The sequence below is a fragment of the Electrophorus electricus genome, chromosome 8, assembly GCF_013358815.1.
Source record: "Electrophorus electricus isolate fEleEle1 chromosome 8, fEleEle1.pri, whole genome shotgun sequence".
NCBI lineage: Eukaryota > Metazoa > Chordata > Actinopteri > Gymnotiformes > Gymnotidae > Electrophorus > Electrophorus electricus.
Genome location: NC_049542.1, coordinates 13,783,321 through 13,800,139, shown reverse-complemented (window position 1 = coordinate 13,800,139; position 16,819 = coordinate 13,783,321).

Here is a 16,819-nt window from a genome sequence, read left to right as displayed (position 1 = left end):
CGTGACCGCGCCCATCTCAAAAATAGTTCCTGAGGATATATATAGCCTACGTGACAACCCAGCTTCATGAAGTTTTCACTTTCAATTGTAGAAGAGTATTATATAAAGTAATCGTATAGTAAATAAAATAAAATGAAGTGAAATATAAATAAATATATAAATCTTTCTAGGCAATAATATCATAATGAACCGTTTTGTCTTCCCATTAGCAATTCAGCTAGGAAGAGGCCTACTTGCTCATTCAGAAGTCAAGCTGTGCAAGGTGCTTCTTTGGTGCTTTGCTGCACAGATTTTTAACAAAGTACCTTTGCATGTCCTTAAGTTCATCCACTTCCACAAATTTGGAATAGTAGTCCACTAGTAAGATGTAGTTCTTGCCTTCAAACGCTAATAGATCTGACACTAGTCAAATTGCAACTATGGCGTCATTTTTTCAGCATATTTGTAAATCGGTGTACTTCTGTTCACTGATGGAAATGAAACAGAGCATAGAAACATACTCCAGAACATTAATTTCTGTTGTGCACTGTGTGAACTGTGCTGTAGACAATGTGTAAAGCCATTCCATACCATTTCTTCTCTTGTACTTAACAGCTATATTTATAAATTAAGTTACAGATGCGTTCACTGGATGCACATTGGAGTGGAGTCTTCGAATGGCTTATCATCATTACAGACTGTAACGTGTTTACCCGGTATGTACTGGTGGAACTTAGTACATGGATGAACAACAGAGAGCATTTCCATCTCTATTTGTATACCTAGACAAGACTGCAACATTTTGTAGGAGCAAGGCTCCAAGACCAGAGCTGCTTACATTGCTGAAGATTTCCACTGACTGCGTTGGATCAAAGAACTTTTGCCCCGGCGGATAAGAGTACAAGGTCTTGAGCATGTCAAAGGCCTTCTGCTGTGCTCATTGCATGCAAATTCTACATCACTTCTTAGCAACTGAGCAACTGACACAGTGGGGGCTCACTTCACTGAAATTTGGAATGAACTTAAGCCCAGAAGGTGACACACTCCATCATTCTTGGATGGAGGTGACATGCGCTGGACTGCCTCAACCTTTGATGGGTCTGGTTTTAGACCATCCACTGTTATGAGGTCTCACATATGGTAATGATGTGACACATTTGGTCCTTTGTGGGCGCAGCTATAAGAATATCATCCATTCATTCCTGCAACACCATAAATGCCTTCCAGCATTGTGTCTATGAAGCAATGAAAAATTTCTAGGACACATTTCAGTCCAAACAGTAATCTCAGTCACCTGAATCTTTGAACATTGTATTGAACATTGTGAGATATGATGATGCTTCATCTGGTTAAATTTGGAGAAACCCTGATTTAGCATCCAGAACCGAATAAACTTTCACAGCTGGGATTGAGGAGGCCACTTCTTCTATGGTGTGCTTGGTGACTTTGTCAGTTGGGTCTATACAAATCCTGATGTTGCCATTCCACAGAACTGCCACTATGGAACTGGCAGCATATGGGATGAAGCAATCCTTTTGCATCTGGATCAATTTTAATTATGTACTTGCCTGGCAATGTTCCAGTGATATGTGCCAGCATAAGAAAATCATTCAAGTTCAAGTTCGGTTTATTCGTCACATACATAGTCATACACAGTATAACGCGCAGTGAAATGGTGGGTCCTACCAGTACAGTTTCCACTTGTACTAATTGTCCTCCCTTTTTACAATACAATTTGTAATGAGTCAATATGAATGATTTGGCTTAAAGCTTCTGCTGTGTTGGCAATTAGCACATTCTCTTGGGATGGGGCATGTTTACAACTTCAAACTCTGCTGTTGTTTCACAGTTGTTGTATTGAACCTTAATATCCCACTGGCTTCAAACTTGTAATTTAAATAAGAGTCATGGTCTTTAGATGAAAGCTTTCTCTCACCAGTGTGCATTAGAAGCTGATATGACTTATAGTTAGTGATATGACTTATAGTTAGTGTTTTTATTTGCTGCCTATTTATGTTAAAGAGCTGTTGTTTCTACATCATCTGTCTGTGTCACATTTATATCCAAAATATTATCATCTGTTTGAAGGAGCTATGCTGTTCATACACTCAGAGTGTTTACTGAACATTTACAACAAACTGCTGCTCGGTGATTTGGCTTGTGACAGTATGACCTTACGGTGTCTTTAGCAGGATATTCTCTTGGCGCGCCTTGTGGATGTTTACCACAGCTCTGGTGAAGTTTTTGCTGATTTAATGGAGCTGTACTCCTAAATTTGGTCTTTGGTTGCTTCTGAATGTGTTTGTTTACATTTGCCTCACTCTTATAGTTACTGTAGATACTTGTGTATCCTTCCACCTGACGATGTTTATCTGTTTTTGCAACATTTCCAAATGCTGAGGAATGTCTACTGCTTTGGCTAATGTCAGGTCTTCACCTTTGTCTAGCAGACTTTCTAGCACAGACCTTTCTCTGACCCCTGCCCTAATAACGTCAATAAGCTTGTCATCTGGGTCAGTATACTTACAGTCCATGAGTAGGAGCCTCATATCCCTCACAAAACTCTCAATTGAATTGTTTCCTCTGCTTGAACAATGCCTAGCTATTCTCTTATTTTTCCTCAGTCTTATATAATTAGCAAACTTGTCGAGCCCCTTAAATGGGTCTATCTTTTCTCCATCACTCCATTTGAGCATTTCCCTTCCTTGCTCACCAGTCCATGTGCATAACCTACCTGCATGGTCTTTAGCTGTTAGCTCAGAAAGGAGACAATTAAATACAAATGTCATATGGCTTCAAAACCTTCTGAACTTCTGTTATGTCAGTCAAATGCCAGTCCATTTTAGAGTGCTCAAATTGCAGAGTTGATATTAATACTTCTGTTCTTGACACACTTCTGACACCATGTAAAATCATATACACAGTAGACAGGATAACTGGAACTGTGTGCTTTATTCTAACCAATGCTCACACCTCCTTGAGCACCACTCTGAGCAGTACAGAATCCTCACGAGGACTCACAATGAAACATGTTTTGTAATAATAATATATAACAACAACCAGCCATGACATCTAAGCTTATGAAGTAATTCTGCTGCCAGCCCTATATCTACTGTATTTGCTATTTTCTGTGTTTCATTTAATAAATTGACTCTACTACTACCGTTGCTTGCTCTTTGATGGTAAATAATCTTTCTCTACTGATTGTGGTTCTGTCCTGTCAGGGTTATTGCTTTACCATCCCAAGAAATAGTTGTTAGGCTCATGTTGGCTATTGATCTTACCAGCAGCTTACCAAGCCAGGTAAACTTGGCTGGCAAAAGCCAGAACATGACATGCAGAGATATTGCTCTTCATGACATTGTGCTTCATGCACATAAAACAAAGCAAACTACAATGGAAATACCATGTGAAAGTCAAGGCCTACATTCACTGAATATACAACCTGTGTATACAACAATTCTACTTTAGAACTGGGAACACACATACCGAAATACTGTCACCTTATTTCTAACCAAATAATCCTTTAGTGTCTAAATGCAGTTTATTGAGTTTCTTACCACAGTCAATGCACATGGTTTCTGTACCCCTTATAATTATTGAGTCCAAGTCAAAGTCTACAATTAATGAAAAAAACTTGGACTTTGGAATTGTTGAAATTAGACAAGTGCATGAAAGATCAGCTAGATCATGTAAACACTGTAGACCTCTCTCAAACAGATCCTCAATGATTAGCAGATGCCGGATGATCTTGCCTAGGTACAAAGGCTTCATGCTTTGATAAAAAAAAGCCTTTAGGAAAATCTTAATAAGTTTAACAGGGTCACTGATAGAAGTGCAGTCATAAGTGTCATTTCCCTCCACACGCTGCAGTGCACTTACCTCGGCCTCATCATTACTGCACACGCTGCAGTGCAGTACATTTACCTCGGCCTCATCATTACTGCACACGCTGCAGTGCAGTACATTTACCTCGGCCTTATAGTTACTACGCGCACTACAGTATACTTACCTCAACCTCATCATTACTGCACACGCTGCAGTGCAGTACATTTACCTCGGCCTTATAGTTACTACGCGCACTACAGTACACTTACCTCAACCTCATCATTACTGCACACGCTGCAGTGCAGTACATTTACCTCGGCCTCATCATTACTGCACACGCTGCAGTGCACTTACCTCGGCCTCATCATTACTGCACACGCTGCAGTGCAGTACATTTACCTCGGCCTCATCATTACTGCACACGCTGCAGTGCAGTACATTTACCTCGGCCTCATCATTACTGCACACGCTGCAGTGCAGTACATTTACCTCGGCCTCATCATTACTGCACACGCTGCAGTGCAGTACATTTACCTCGGCCTCATCATTACTGCACACGCTGCAGTGCACTTACCTCGGCCTCATCATTACTGCACACGCTGCAGTGCAGTACATTTACCTCGGCCTTATAGTTACTACGCGCACTACAGTACACTTACCTCAACCTCATCATTACTGCACACGCTGCAGTGCAGTACATTTACCTCGGCCTTATAGTTACTACGCGCACTACAGTATACTTACCTCAACCTCATCATTACTGAATCCGGGAGCTTCAGCCCAGCAGTGAATGCACTAAAAGAAAAAGCTTGCAGAACACTGTTTGCAATCAGGAGGAAATTTTACAGTATTGACATTCCCATCCCAATCTGTTGTAAATGATTTGACAGTGTGATCCAGCCCACTGCGTTGTATGGGAGTGAGGTATGGGGTCCATTCAGTGAGCACTGGCTGTAGAAAAGGGTGGGTCTTCAGTCTGCATTTGAAGACCACAAGGACCTCTGCTGTCCAGACAGCAAGTGAAAGTTTGTTCCACCATTTACAGCTTTTAGCTGACCCTTTTATCCAAAACGACTTACAATTATGACTGAGTACAGCTTGAGCAATTGAGGGTTAAGGGTCTTGCTCAGGGGCCTAACAGTGGCAACAGTCAAATACCTTAACCACTGATCTACCACCGCCCATTTAAATGTATTTTACTATGAGCTATGAATTTAAAAATACTTCTCACACCTCACACCTTCTCACACCTCACACATATGCCTTTTCACTTCCGGTGTGAGAAGATTAACTGCTGAGAGAGTAAAATAAAGAGAGAATGCATACCTGCCAACATTAGGCTGTGAAAAACCTTGCATTTTTGTATGTATTTGCCCATTGGAATAATATTCTGTATTTTTATCTGGACTGTTTGTGATATAAATGAACTGTTCAATTTTTGTCATTCGTGAGCATCTGACCTGTCTTGCTGTGTGACACCATGTCAGGCAGGGCTGTCTGCATATGCTCCCTTCTGACTTTCAGTTCAGCTGTCAAGTACCAAAACACATATCCCACACAGAAAATGATAAACACACATTTGACTTATATAACTATGAACCTAGTAGATTAATTAGATAAGTTACCAATTGGGAGCACAAAGGGAGTGTTGGTCAACAGCTGTCTCCATCACTTGTGATTTTAATATCAGATTCTATGGTAGCAGCAACATAGTTCAGTTCTGAAGTGTTTTATAAGGAGGTTTCTTTGCATTCAGCTGATGCTTTTATCCAAAGTGACTTACAATTATGACAGAGTACAACTTGAGCACCTGAGGGTTAAAGGTCTTGCACACAGGCCCAACAGTGGTAACTTAGCAGTGGTGGGGCTTGTAACCAACAACCTTCTGAGTACAAGTCAAGTACCTTAATCACTGAGCTACCACTGCCAATAAGAACGAATCCCAAATCTACTTGCATGGCAGAAGAGATATTCTGATACTATAACTGTTCAACAGGTCATGCACAATACTTATCAAGGGTAGCGAAAGCCTAGCACCAAGTTTATTGTTTGTTTTATTGATCACACACCATTTAGCTTGTAAGATATCTAGTAGGTTAACATTTTTCTACTGGCTGGTGCCAAAATCTCAAACTGTACCACAATTTTTCATCACAAAATTATAGGTGCTGGGCCTATAACATTAATGGTCTGGAACCAACAAACCTATGAAACAAGAGGCCAAAGGGTGGGGTCCTTGCATCACCTCATAAAGTCTTTTACTCGCCTTACCACAATTTCTAACTAAAAGCACAAAAATCATAGCAAATACAGGGCTCTAAAGTGGGGGGGGGGGGGGGGGGTCTTGCTCAATGTAAGAGTGTGTATTCATGACCAAGTGTAAAATGGGAAGTTTCCAACTCTCAAGTAGGAAAGTTCTATTTGAACTGCGCACCATCTAGAAATTTGTACTTGAAAAGTTGGAGTTTTCTCCAATTTGATCTGTCATGTCACTTCAACATGCCAGCACTCATAGTGAAAAGTAAGAACAACAAATAGCAGCGTGTGTTTTTTTTACTTTTAAGCATCCTTAAAAGTTATAGTTATAGATTATATATTTATATATATATATATAAAACTGCTAAATAGTAGTTGATATTTTGATAGACTAATTGAATGGTCAATTAGTTACTAATGACAACAAATTGATGTCACTTAATTTTTGGAGCTGTTAATGGTGTACAATTGCATCTTCTTAAAAAATAAATGCCACAAATGTAAGAATAAATCTAAATGCCCTAAATGTAAAAAAAAACAAACAAAAAAACCCAACAACTTTATTTCCAGTTTTTAGACATTATCTATTTATTTTTTTAGATAAATACGTTTCACAGGGCAAAGTAATACAAAATGAACACTGACCTCCTGCACTTCATCTCAGAGGTGTGTCTAATGCTCACCCATTAGCAAAACAAGTGACAGTTTCCTGTGAGTATTCATATTCAAGACTTTAGACGCCTGAAGCTGTGTGAATGTTTTAATGTGAGTAGTATGAGTTTCCAAATTGGAACTAAAGCAATACTTCTTGGCTTGTGTTCAATGATGTCATGCTCATGTCATGCTCACTCTGGTCTGTGCTCACTCAGGAAGCGGTAAACATTTTGGTTGTGCTAGCTGCCGACTCCAAGCTCCATGAAAAATACTGCTTGTATGATCACTTTTTTTAGAAATTCAGAATGGGGTCAATAATCTGGCAACACAAATATTTTCTATTCTCTTCTTTCTCCATACATACCATTTTCCTTACTACATTTTCCTTACTGTGTATGAACCCTGACATGAGGGTTTCAGTTGGAAAAGGTCTCTGGTAATACCACTTGCATATTCACTTTTACGATCTCATTCATATTGCTCAGAGTGGCATGATAACATTAACTGTTAACTTTCTATTTACATTTGCTGGATTATTGCCAGATACAGTAGAAATACATTTGGACCAAATCTCAAATGAATTATATACATTCACAAATATCACAGTATCACATAAATCTTAATTTTAGCAGGTGTGACATTCTCAAATCAAATAGCCACTTACTTACAGCACGTAGTAACAACAAGTAAATACAACCTCTTAAATATATTTTGGTCTAAGTCTTCAGAATATGGAAAGACCGGATATTCTACGAAACGTTCTGCTATTGTATTAATGACATCCTGTTGTAAGACCAGCTCAAAGTACTAAAACTTCATTATACTCTACTACTACTAGTTTCAGATGTATTTGCAGTCACATTTATTATTGTAGGAGATTCATGCAAATAGAGCATCTCAGGGGCTTTTCATCAATGTTAGTAAATATACAGCAGCCCTGGTCGATGGGAAGTTTAAATAAGAACCTACAATGCATAGTAATACTGAGAGGTACTGTTGTGGTTCTGGGAGGAGGCTGCAGTCCTTCTGCTCCAAGTTCCAGCTCTGCTTCACACCTGTACTGTGCTCCATCATCAGTTCTGCTTAGGCTGATCAGGAGATTGGAAGTCTTATTCTGTGGCTCCTTGGAGTTTTCTTCACTGGTTACATTGTCTCTTTAGAGTCTGTTCTTTATAGCAGTTTGCGATAACATTCTGAAGAGGAGCAACATTCTGGATGTCACACTGGAGCCAGTAGTTTTCCCCCTCAATTATCGGTCTGGGGGACACTCCTGGAATCTCTGATAAGTGAACATTTCTTGTAACTACAAAACAACACAGATGAAAACTAAGCAATACTATTGGCCTTCAGTGAATGAAACCAAGCAAAGCTAATGGATAACAATAAAGGTAGCATTGCGAACTGGCAAACTACATTCATTGTTCACTACTTGATAGCCATTGTTTTATAACAGAATATAGTAATTTACTGTAGAATAATTCATTGGTAAGTTTTGGGGTGTTTTGTGGTTGTTATAGTTCATTTCATTCAAGTTGCTCTCCTTTGAGGGGGAACTTATTTCCTTCTTGATATTACAAGAAGGTCTGAGAATTGGTAATATTAATATGGGTAACGGCATCGGGGTACCGCCAGGGTTATTGGTTCCCAATGAAAAAAAAAAAGTACTTAATACTCTAACTATTTTTGAGGGCCACTGACAGTCACAGACCCTTAGTATCGTCCCTGCATGGCTATGCACCATCGCTTAAAAGCATATAATTTATTTTCCCAACTAACACTGTGTATGGCTGAGTATTAAGTATGACATATCTCAAAGCCAAGTTGTCACGCAGACCAGATCGTTCCCCGTTTCCCAGGCAACCTAGTCACTTCCGGGTTTTCGTCAGTCTCCATGGTTTCGTGCCTCCTCCCCTTTGTCTCCAGCTGTTCCGAGTTTGTCCCTATTGTATTTCTATTAAAACCTTGTTTCTGTGTCTCTTGTTTTTGTTAAGATCCTGTTTGTCCTAGCTGCTGTTTGTTTAGTTGGCTCACAATTGTCCTCGCTCCTATGTGTTCAGTTAGATCTCGTTTGTCTTCGTTCATATGTAGTGATGGACGGATGAAATCCCATTTAAGCATTAAGAGCTTCTTCCTGTTTGTGCCGAAAAAGATTCGATGCATTGGAGTATTGAAATCCGACATCAGAGAAGATTGACATCTGTTGGCCAGAAAAAAAGATTGCAGCCTGCAGATCAACACTGCGAAGCGTGTTAATGCTGTGTGGTCTCACAGTTCAACTCGTGTCTGTGCAGATCCGCTGAACATGTTTAATTATTTATATGCTGCAATAAATGCTTGGATGTTGTTGTTGTTGAATGTAGAATGTATAAGGCCCACGGAAAATAAATATCAGTCATATATTAGCAACAAAGTAACCGCTCATCTGTGAATCATGAAACCATGATTTTATCGGGAATATAAGGGATATATAGGGAATATAAAAATCGTGTACAAAGTTTGAAAATATGATCTGAGGAAACACATTGCTGGGGTATAGTGACTGTGGAATTTAATTGATTGTGTTTGTGGTTAATTGGGAACAGAACATAATACAGAAGAGGAGTTAGTGTTCAATTCAATAAACTGAGCCCAAACGAACAGTTCTTTTTATTTAAGAATAAATGTTTCTCCACAGTGTTGGTTCACGATTTCACCAGTACGTGGTGCTGATGTGCGCTCATGTTTCGCACGAAGGTGTTTCAGCATTCTTCGTTCCTAGTTCCGATGTACTTTCTCCCCGTGCTCCCAGTTTAGTTACACTCGTTGTCTACGCTGCTTTCCCCGTTAATATTTGCTTGTTTGAGTCCACTCTCTTTTCCCGTTCGGTGTTTTCTTGTCTCTTAGCTTCGTTGAGGTTTCGCTTTCCCTGTTCATGTACGCAAGTCTTGTCTGGCTTCCTTTTTAGTTCCACTTACCTGTGTTTTTGTTGGTCAATAATAAGTAACTCAGTTCCCCTTTAGTTCTAGTTCTATTTATAATCGTTATTCTCCGTTAGTCTTACCAAAGTGTTTACGCCCCTTTTATCCAGTTTTCGCACTCACCTTGTTAACCCGTTCTGTTTGTCCTTTGTTCTGATCTTGTTTGTATGTTTGTGTTAAATCTCTTATATTCTATTAGTCACGTTCTTTATGGCATCCCTAGTGAGTTCCGTTCCGCATAACATCCAAGGCACCGGCATTTCGCAAGTGTTAACTCTTTACCCCTCCAACGTTACAGAATGACAGACCCACTAAGAACACCGCGAGTGCGTGCCTCTCCGGTCAGTGGTCACCTTGCTGTGAAGACGAGTTCTCTCAGCAGGACCCAGGCAGAATAACACCAGTGGCACTGTGGGGACATGGAGTTCTCGACATAAGTCCAAGAAGTCTTCCAAGAGTAAGCAAACATCAAACACTAAGGCAGTCGAGACTCCTGGTAAGTGCTCACAACCTACTGATCTCAGCGCTAGCATTAAGGATTGCACTTACTGCAGGAGTCTCCAGTAGTGTTCATGTTTCCGGCACTGTAGGTGCTGTTCAAGTAATAGACATTGGGGCTATGGACCCACAAACATTTTATCAGGAGCTTGTTGAACAGACCTTGTTGGACAGACCTTCTTATGACACACAGGCCTAGAGAAGTGGGTATCTTGGAGGGATGCCCTGGCCAGTTGAGAGGCAGATTCTCAGGATCTAGACTCAGAAACTCCCACGCTAACTCAGGCCAGCGTGGTGCCCCATTAACCAGCCTCACAGCTATCCAGACTAAGGACTATTGTAGTGCTCATGAGCAAAAGCCACCGGTCTAGATGAGTATGCTCTCTACCTGGCTGCTAGATCCTGTGCCTCAGGTTGGCGGCACCTCTGAGGCTTCTTTGTCTGTGTGACAGGTTACAGGCACCTCACCTAGGAGGAGCATCTCCGTACCCTGCTGCATGCTCGAGGGATCTCCAACAGCAGTTGCACCTCAGGACTCCCAGCCAGTCGCTGCCTCTGGCAAGGAGGACGCCACACAGCCAGTCGCTGCCTCCAACATGGAGGACCCCGCGCATCTTGCTCTTGATACCAGCACAGTGGATGCCGCTCCTCTTGCTCCGGTTCCCGGCCTAGTGGAGGCCACCCGAGAAGTCACTCAACCTTTTCCTGTTTTCTATATCAGGCTCCTGTAGCTCCTACAGTCTGCTCCTGTAGCTGTTCTCCTGGACCCACTGCTGACCGGCGCAGCAACGCCTCTGGATCAGCAGCTAAACAGCACTGCTGCGTTCCCAGACCCACCGGTGATTGCCGCAGCTGTGCATCCGGACCTCCTGGACCCGCTGCTGGTCGCTGCTGACTGCTGCGTCCTCAGACCTGCCACAGAACATCGCAGCAGCACCTCCGGACCAGTTCCATTCCGCATAACCTCCAAGGCGCCGGCCTTTCACAAGTGTGCTCGCTCATCACCCCTCCAATGTTACACAAGTATATAAAGGGTAAAACTAATACTTAACTTTAGGTACACCTTTAGGCTTGTTTTTATCATTCCATGTATACTATGCATAGGAAGAAAAATGTCTACATAACCTATATTCTTAGGTGTAATTTACTCTGGAAACATGTCCCCACCATTATTTGAAAGTGTACTCTCTCAAATAAGTTTCTATAACTATTTTTTTTTTTTATATAACAGCTTGCACCAGAAACCTGTCTAAACCTGTCTGTGAAATTGGCGCGCATGCTAAAAAGTTTATTTGATCAGCCCATGCCTCCAGTGGCTGTCATTGCACGTGCACTCTGTGGAAAAAGTTCAGATCAGCTCCTGGAAACTCATATGACTTTTCTCACAAAACAAATGTTACAACAATTGTATTACAAATATATTGTTGTATTACAAATATATATTTAAATCATAGTGATACTTCTTTAGAGAGCGTATGCATTGGCATCACTTTATTGACAGAATACGTCCCCTTGGGCAGACTGACCCTCTGTACCAATATTGGAAAAGAGAGCCCCAACCACACTTCCCCCTCCCCCTTGGCCTAGGGAGAATCCATGGCGCCATGTTGAAGGGCATAGCGATTCGCCAGAGGGGTGAGGCATGTTGTTACCAGCAGACCCTCCAATCCCATTTCAACATGTATTGAAATTCACAATCATGCACTCAGAATCCATAAGTACATAGTAATTATAAAAATAAAGTATTAACTCAACATATACTTTCACATAAGGTGAAACGGACATGGTTTGATTTAGTTGCAATGTTTTTAAAACTAAATGACTAACCAAACTGTTCTGACTTGCCGCCTTTAAGTAATCACTTCTACAACTAAACTTCAATATCGTTTATGTTGTTTTCCCCTGCTAGTTGTAGTTAAGCAGAGAGCAGTACAGTGTTAGTTAACATTTAATGAAGCTATACCAATATATCTGGACCAATAAGCTGACATGCCTCCATGTTTACCAGTGGTTGAGGGGGTGAGTGTTCCAAATTTTTTTAAACATTGCATGTGCCTGGAATTCTTTTAGAAAGTAGCCACTTGTATGCACAATGTACAAAGTTTGGGAGGGTGAAGAGTGAACGAGAAAAAAGCATTAGGTAAAAAAAATGTAACTGTCATGGTATTGTATGGCTCTCCTTAAGAACCCTTTTAGTTTGGGTGTGTTGATTTTATAGGGCTCAGTTATACTTCTACCACAAATGGATCCAGAATGTTTTACATTTTTTTTAAAAGCATCATTTTGTGTACTGTGATTAAACTGAAACATCTTGCATTACAAATGTAAGAGCTATAATTTTCGCATTGAAATTATGTATGTGAATTTCTTTTGCCTCTTGAATTTTTCAATAACTCACTTTCAACTTGCATTTTTCCGTGTTAACAAATTCAGAATCAAATGAAGTTTTCAAAAATCAAATATGCTGAAATACAATAAGACAAATCCAGATCCTAAAATGTGAGTTTAAAAAAAATCTAAACACTTTGGTTGCTTATCCTTTGTATCCAATCAAGTTGTGCTCCATTGGTCTTGTGATGGCAATGCTTGCTTTGTTTACAGGTGGGCAGTCAGCTATGGTGGCAAGCTCAAAAAATTACACTTCAGCTAGAGAGGACAGAGATGAGAATGCTGTGGTTACTGTGTCAGAGGCTGCCGAAAGGTCTGGAAGAATCAAGACAGATGACAGTTTGGCAGCTTTGGCCTCTCTATGAAGTCTGTTTCAGTTGAAACCTTGCTGTTATGGGGTGTCAGAGTGGTTCTTCCATTACCTCACATGTCTATATATACATAACACTCAGTGAATAAGTTGCTAATGTTACTTAGTGCCTAGGTAAGGGTTGATTGTTTTGTTGTTGTTTTTTGCTGTCTTGAATGTGAAGTATAAATAAACAGCCTTGTTTTTAATTTTTTTCTTATTAAGCTTGTTAACTATCAGTGACCCTAACAAGGCCATATTTCAGCATGCAAATCATTTTCTCTGTATTCTTCAAATTGAGAGACCCTTACTTCTCAGCATGGATATCATAAGTAGTCAGGACATGGCCCTTATTTCCTTTTACAAGCAACCTAATGTGGAATGGACATGACCCCTGAAGTAGAGACTTGAAGATAGGTACAATTATAAGTTACACTTGTAAAAAAAAAAAATAAAATAAAAAAATCAAGTCTTCCTTTGTCTTTACTTAAATTGTCTTACAGGAGATACTGCTATTGGACAGGGTGTAATTCACTTCTTTCTTTTTTTTCCCTCAACATGCATGGAAAAGCTTAAGCCTGGGTTTTGCATCAATTTTGGTATGTATGTAATTTGTATGGAATCTTTTCAAATACTATTTATTTTTATTTTGCATAATAAAGATTTTTAATAGCATCTTTATTTTACAAAACGTACAGCCGGTTATTTTTGCTGAACTGCTGGATGTCCAAGTGGTGCTCACAAAACAATGTGGGGGTTTATAGATTATTGGAACACATTCGAGGGCAGGCCTAGTCTTTTAGGGCGGGATGGTATCCATCCTTCCAGGGAGGCCGTTGCTCTCTTTTCCGTTAACATAAGACATAGTCTTATGATAGACCTAGTTAATCTATGACAATTCAGACTGGAGCCCAAGGCAGCAGGCAAAGAGGCTAAACCAACCGCCTGCTGGTCGCTACGCGGTGCGGCCCGAGTGCCGAAGGGCGTAGAGCAGGACGCGCAGACTCCCTCAACTTTGTGAGACATTTATTAACATTTAACAGAACAAAACATTGAACGTAAACAGTATTACACAAAGTGAACGTTTAACACTGACTGTCTACACAACGATGACGACTGACTTACATACGCACGCTACTTATTGATATTGGCAATGACCAACGACGAGGTGCACACTGACAGCGGTTTAAATAGACATACAAACATTTAACGTCAAAACCCTGTACAGGTGCTCGCCCTCACGGAGGGTGTGGCTACAAACAAACGAAACCCCTGCACTCAGCACACCGTACCACGTGACTCATGGGGGGAGGAGCGTTCCGTGCCACCGAGGTTTCTCATACTGACACTTTGTCTGTTCCCCAAGATATGCAGAAATACAGAAAACAAAGAAAACATCTTAATGATCTAATTAGTATTACTGGGTTTACTAAATGCTAGATCCCTAACATTTAAAGCACTCATGATAAGTGAAATCCTAACAGAGCATTGATTTAGTGCACTTTGTCTAACAGAAACCTGGATCAAGTCAAATGAGTACATAGTTTTAAATGAAACCTGTCCTTCTGGCTACAACTATGTACACCACCCTCATCTAACTGGCCATCTAGGCGCCATGGCAGTTATTTATACTGACACACTAGGCATAAACCAGAAAGCTGGTTATGATTTCAAGTCCTTTCAAAATATTTTTACTAGAATAAATGATGTAGCCAGCAATAAGAAGCCCACGCAGCCTCTTCCACTAATTGGCATCTACGGGCCACGAGGACCCTATTCAGAATTTATTAACAAATTTGCAGATTTCCTCCCTAATCTAGTCACTCTAGTGGAAAGAGCCATTATTGTTGGTGATTTCAATATTCACTTTGATGGTGCACTAGACCCTCTGAGATCAGCCTTTATATCTATATTAGAATCAATTGGTTTCACCAAATGTATAAGAGAACCCACACACTCTGGTAGACATACGCTTGACTTAGTTCTGATATATGGTGTAGACATAGAGAACATAGTTTTTACTACCCCAGTTTGATGCCATCTCAGACCATTCCCTAATTTCATTTAAACTACATTTGAGCCACAATATAGTAACCTCGCTATCATACCAGATGCACGATCACGTCAGCCACTGCACCTAGATTTATTGTGAATCTCCCAGACTTATCATTCGCAACTAGGATACCCTCAAACTCCACAGGGAATGCTTAGAATTGATATTCCGCTGCACACTCAGTGATGTTGCTCCGCTTAAGAATAAAAAAATTAGGGACAAAAAATTAGTACCTTGGTATAATGATCACATTCACAATTTAAAACAAACTCGAAAAATATAACATAAATGGTACCACACTTGTAGTCTTCCAGTTTGCATGAAAAGACAGCCTTCTCACATATAGAAAGGTACTTCTTACTGCTCAAACATCTTATCTCTCAACCATAATAGAAAATAATAGAAATAATTCTAGATTTCTGTTTACTATAATTGCACATCTAACCAGGAATAAAACTGACACCAGTGCTCAGATTACAACATCACACAGTAGTAATGAGTTCATGAATTTCTTTAATAAGAAAATTAAGCACATTAGAGATAACATTAAGAGTAGTAATGTGACATTGGGCAGCTACTTAGAGATCAGAACAACCAAGCCAAAAAGCACTCTAGAATTCTTTATACTCTAGAATCCTTTACACCAGAACTTACATCTCTGATCTCGCACTCAAAATCCTCCACTTGCTTACTAAATTCACTGCCTACACACTTTCTTGAGGAAATCCTACCTGAAGCAAGTGAACCTTTACTAAATTTAATAGACTCCTCCTTGAATATTGGCTATGTTCCTAAATTATTCAAATTAGCAGTAATCAAACCACTTATCAAAAAAAATCTTATCTTGACCCATGTTAGCTGTCAAAGTACAGACGGGTTTAAATCCTTCCATTTATTTTAAATTATATTGCAATTAGTGTTGTTGGCTTCTGACCAAGGTTATGTCTCTTTGCTTATACTGCTTGATCATGTAATGTGTCATGTATTACCCATTACCGAATCTTACAAAAACAAATGACACAAATAGCAAATAAAAGAGTTAATACATTTACTGAATGTGCCATCATTTGAGATTGCTGCCATAGCTGACTGCCCTCCTGTAAAGCATTGCCATCACATGAGTTAGGGTATTCAAGCCACAGATACTCGCAGAAGCTTCTGTTAGGTTATTGTGGAGGAAAAATCATTTGGACTCAAGCCAGATGTGCAGGTGAATGAATATTATTGGTTCTGTCCCTTATGCATCGAGGGAGAGAAGCCTCAAACTTCTCTCTAACATGAGTTCACATACCCCCACCATTCCCCATTGTTCTCTCATGAGCTAATCTCGTGACTCCAGGTGCCAGGACTCTCAACCGTCCTTGAACATTCTTTCCTGCTAAAAACAAGTTGTTATACCCCTGCCCAGCAACAGCTGAGCAATAACTGTCATACGCCATCACTTCTCTATTCACCTTTCTCGCAGACTGGTCAAGACAAGGGCAAAGGTCACATATTTCTTACTTCCTCTTTTAAGCATTAAGCATTTTCCCTCACATTTCCCCACTTTAATAATATTACACATTATCACTACCTAACATGATTTCACAAATAAACTTATTCATATCATTTGAAGCTAGTCCTCAAATGGGTAACATGCATAATAATAAAGTTCATGAATGCGTTTATAAACATCGGGATCCATTATCCAGTTTGGAAGAGGGTTTAAGTCTGGTTCCTCATCGGGGTCGAAGTCAACCTGCAGCTCCAGGGCATCTACCTTCCCGTTATTGTAGGGAAATGACAACAGTTGTGGAGCGACTAGTCAAGCTACAACTCTGGAACAACAGGACAACACACGCAGAGCAACACACAAGA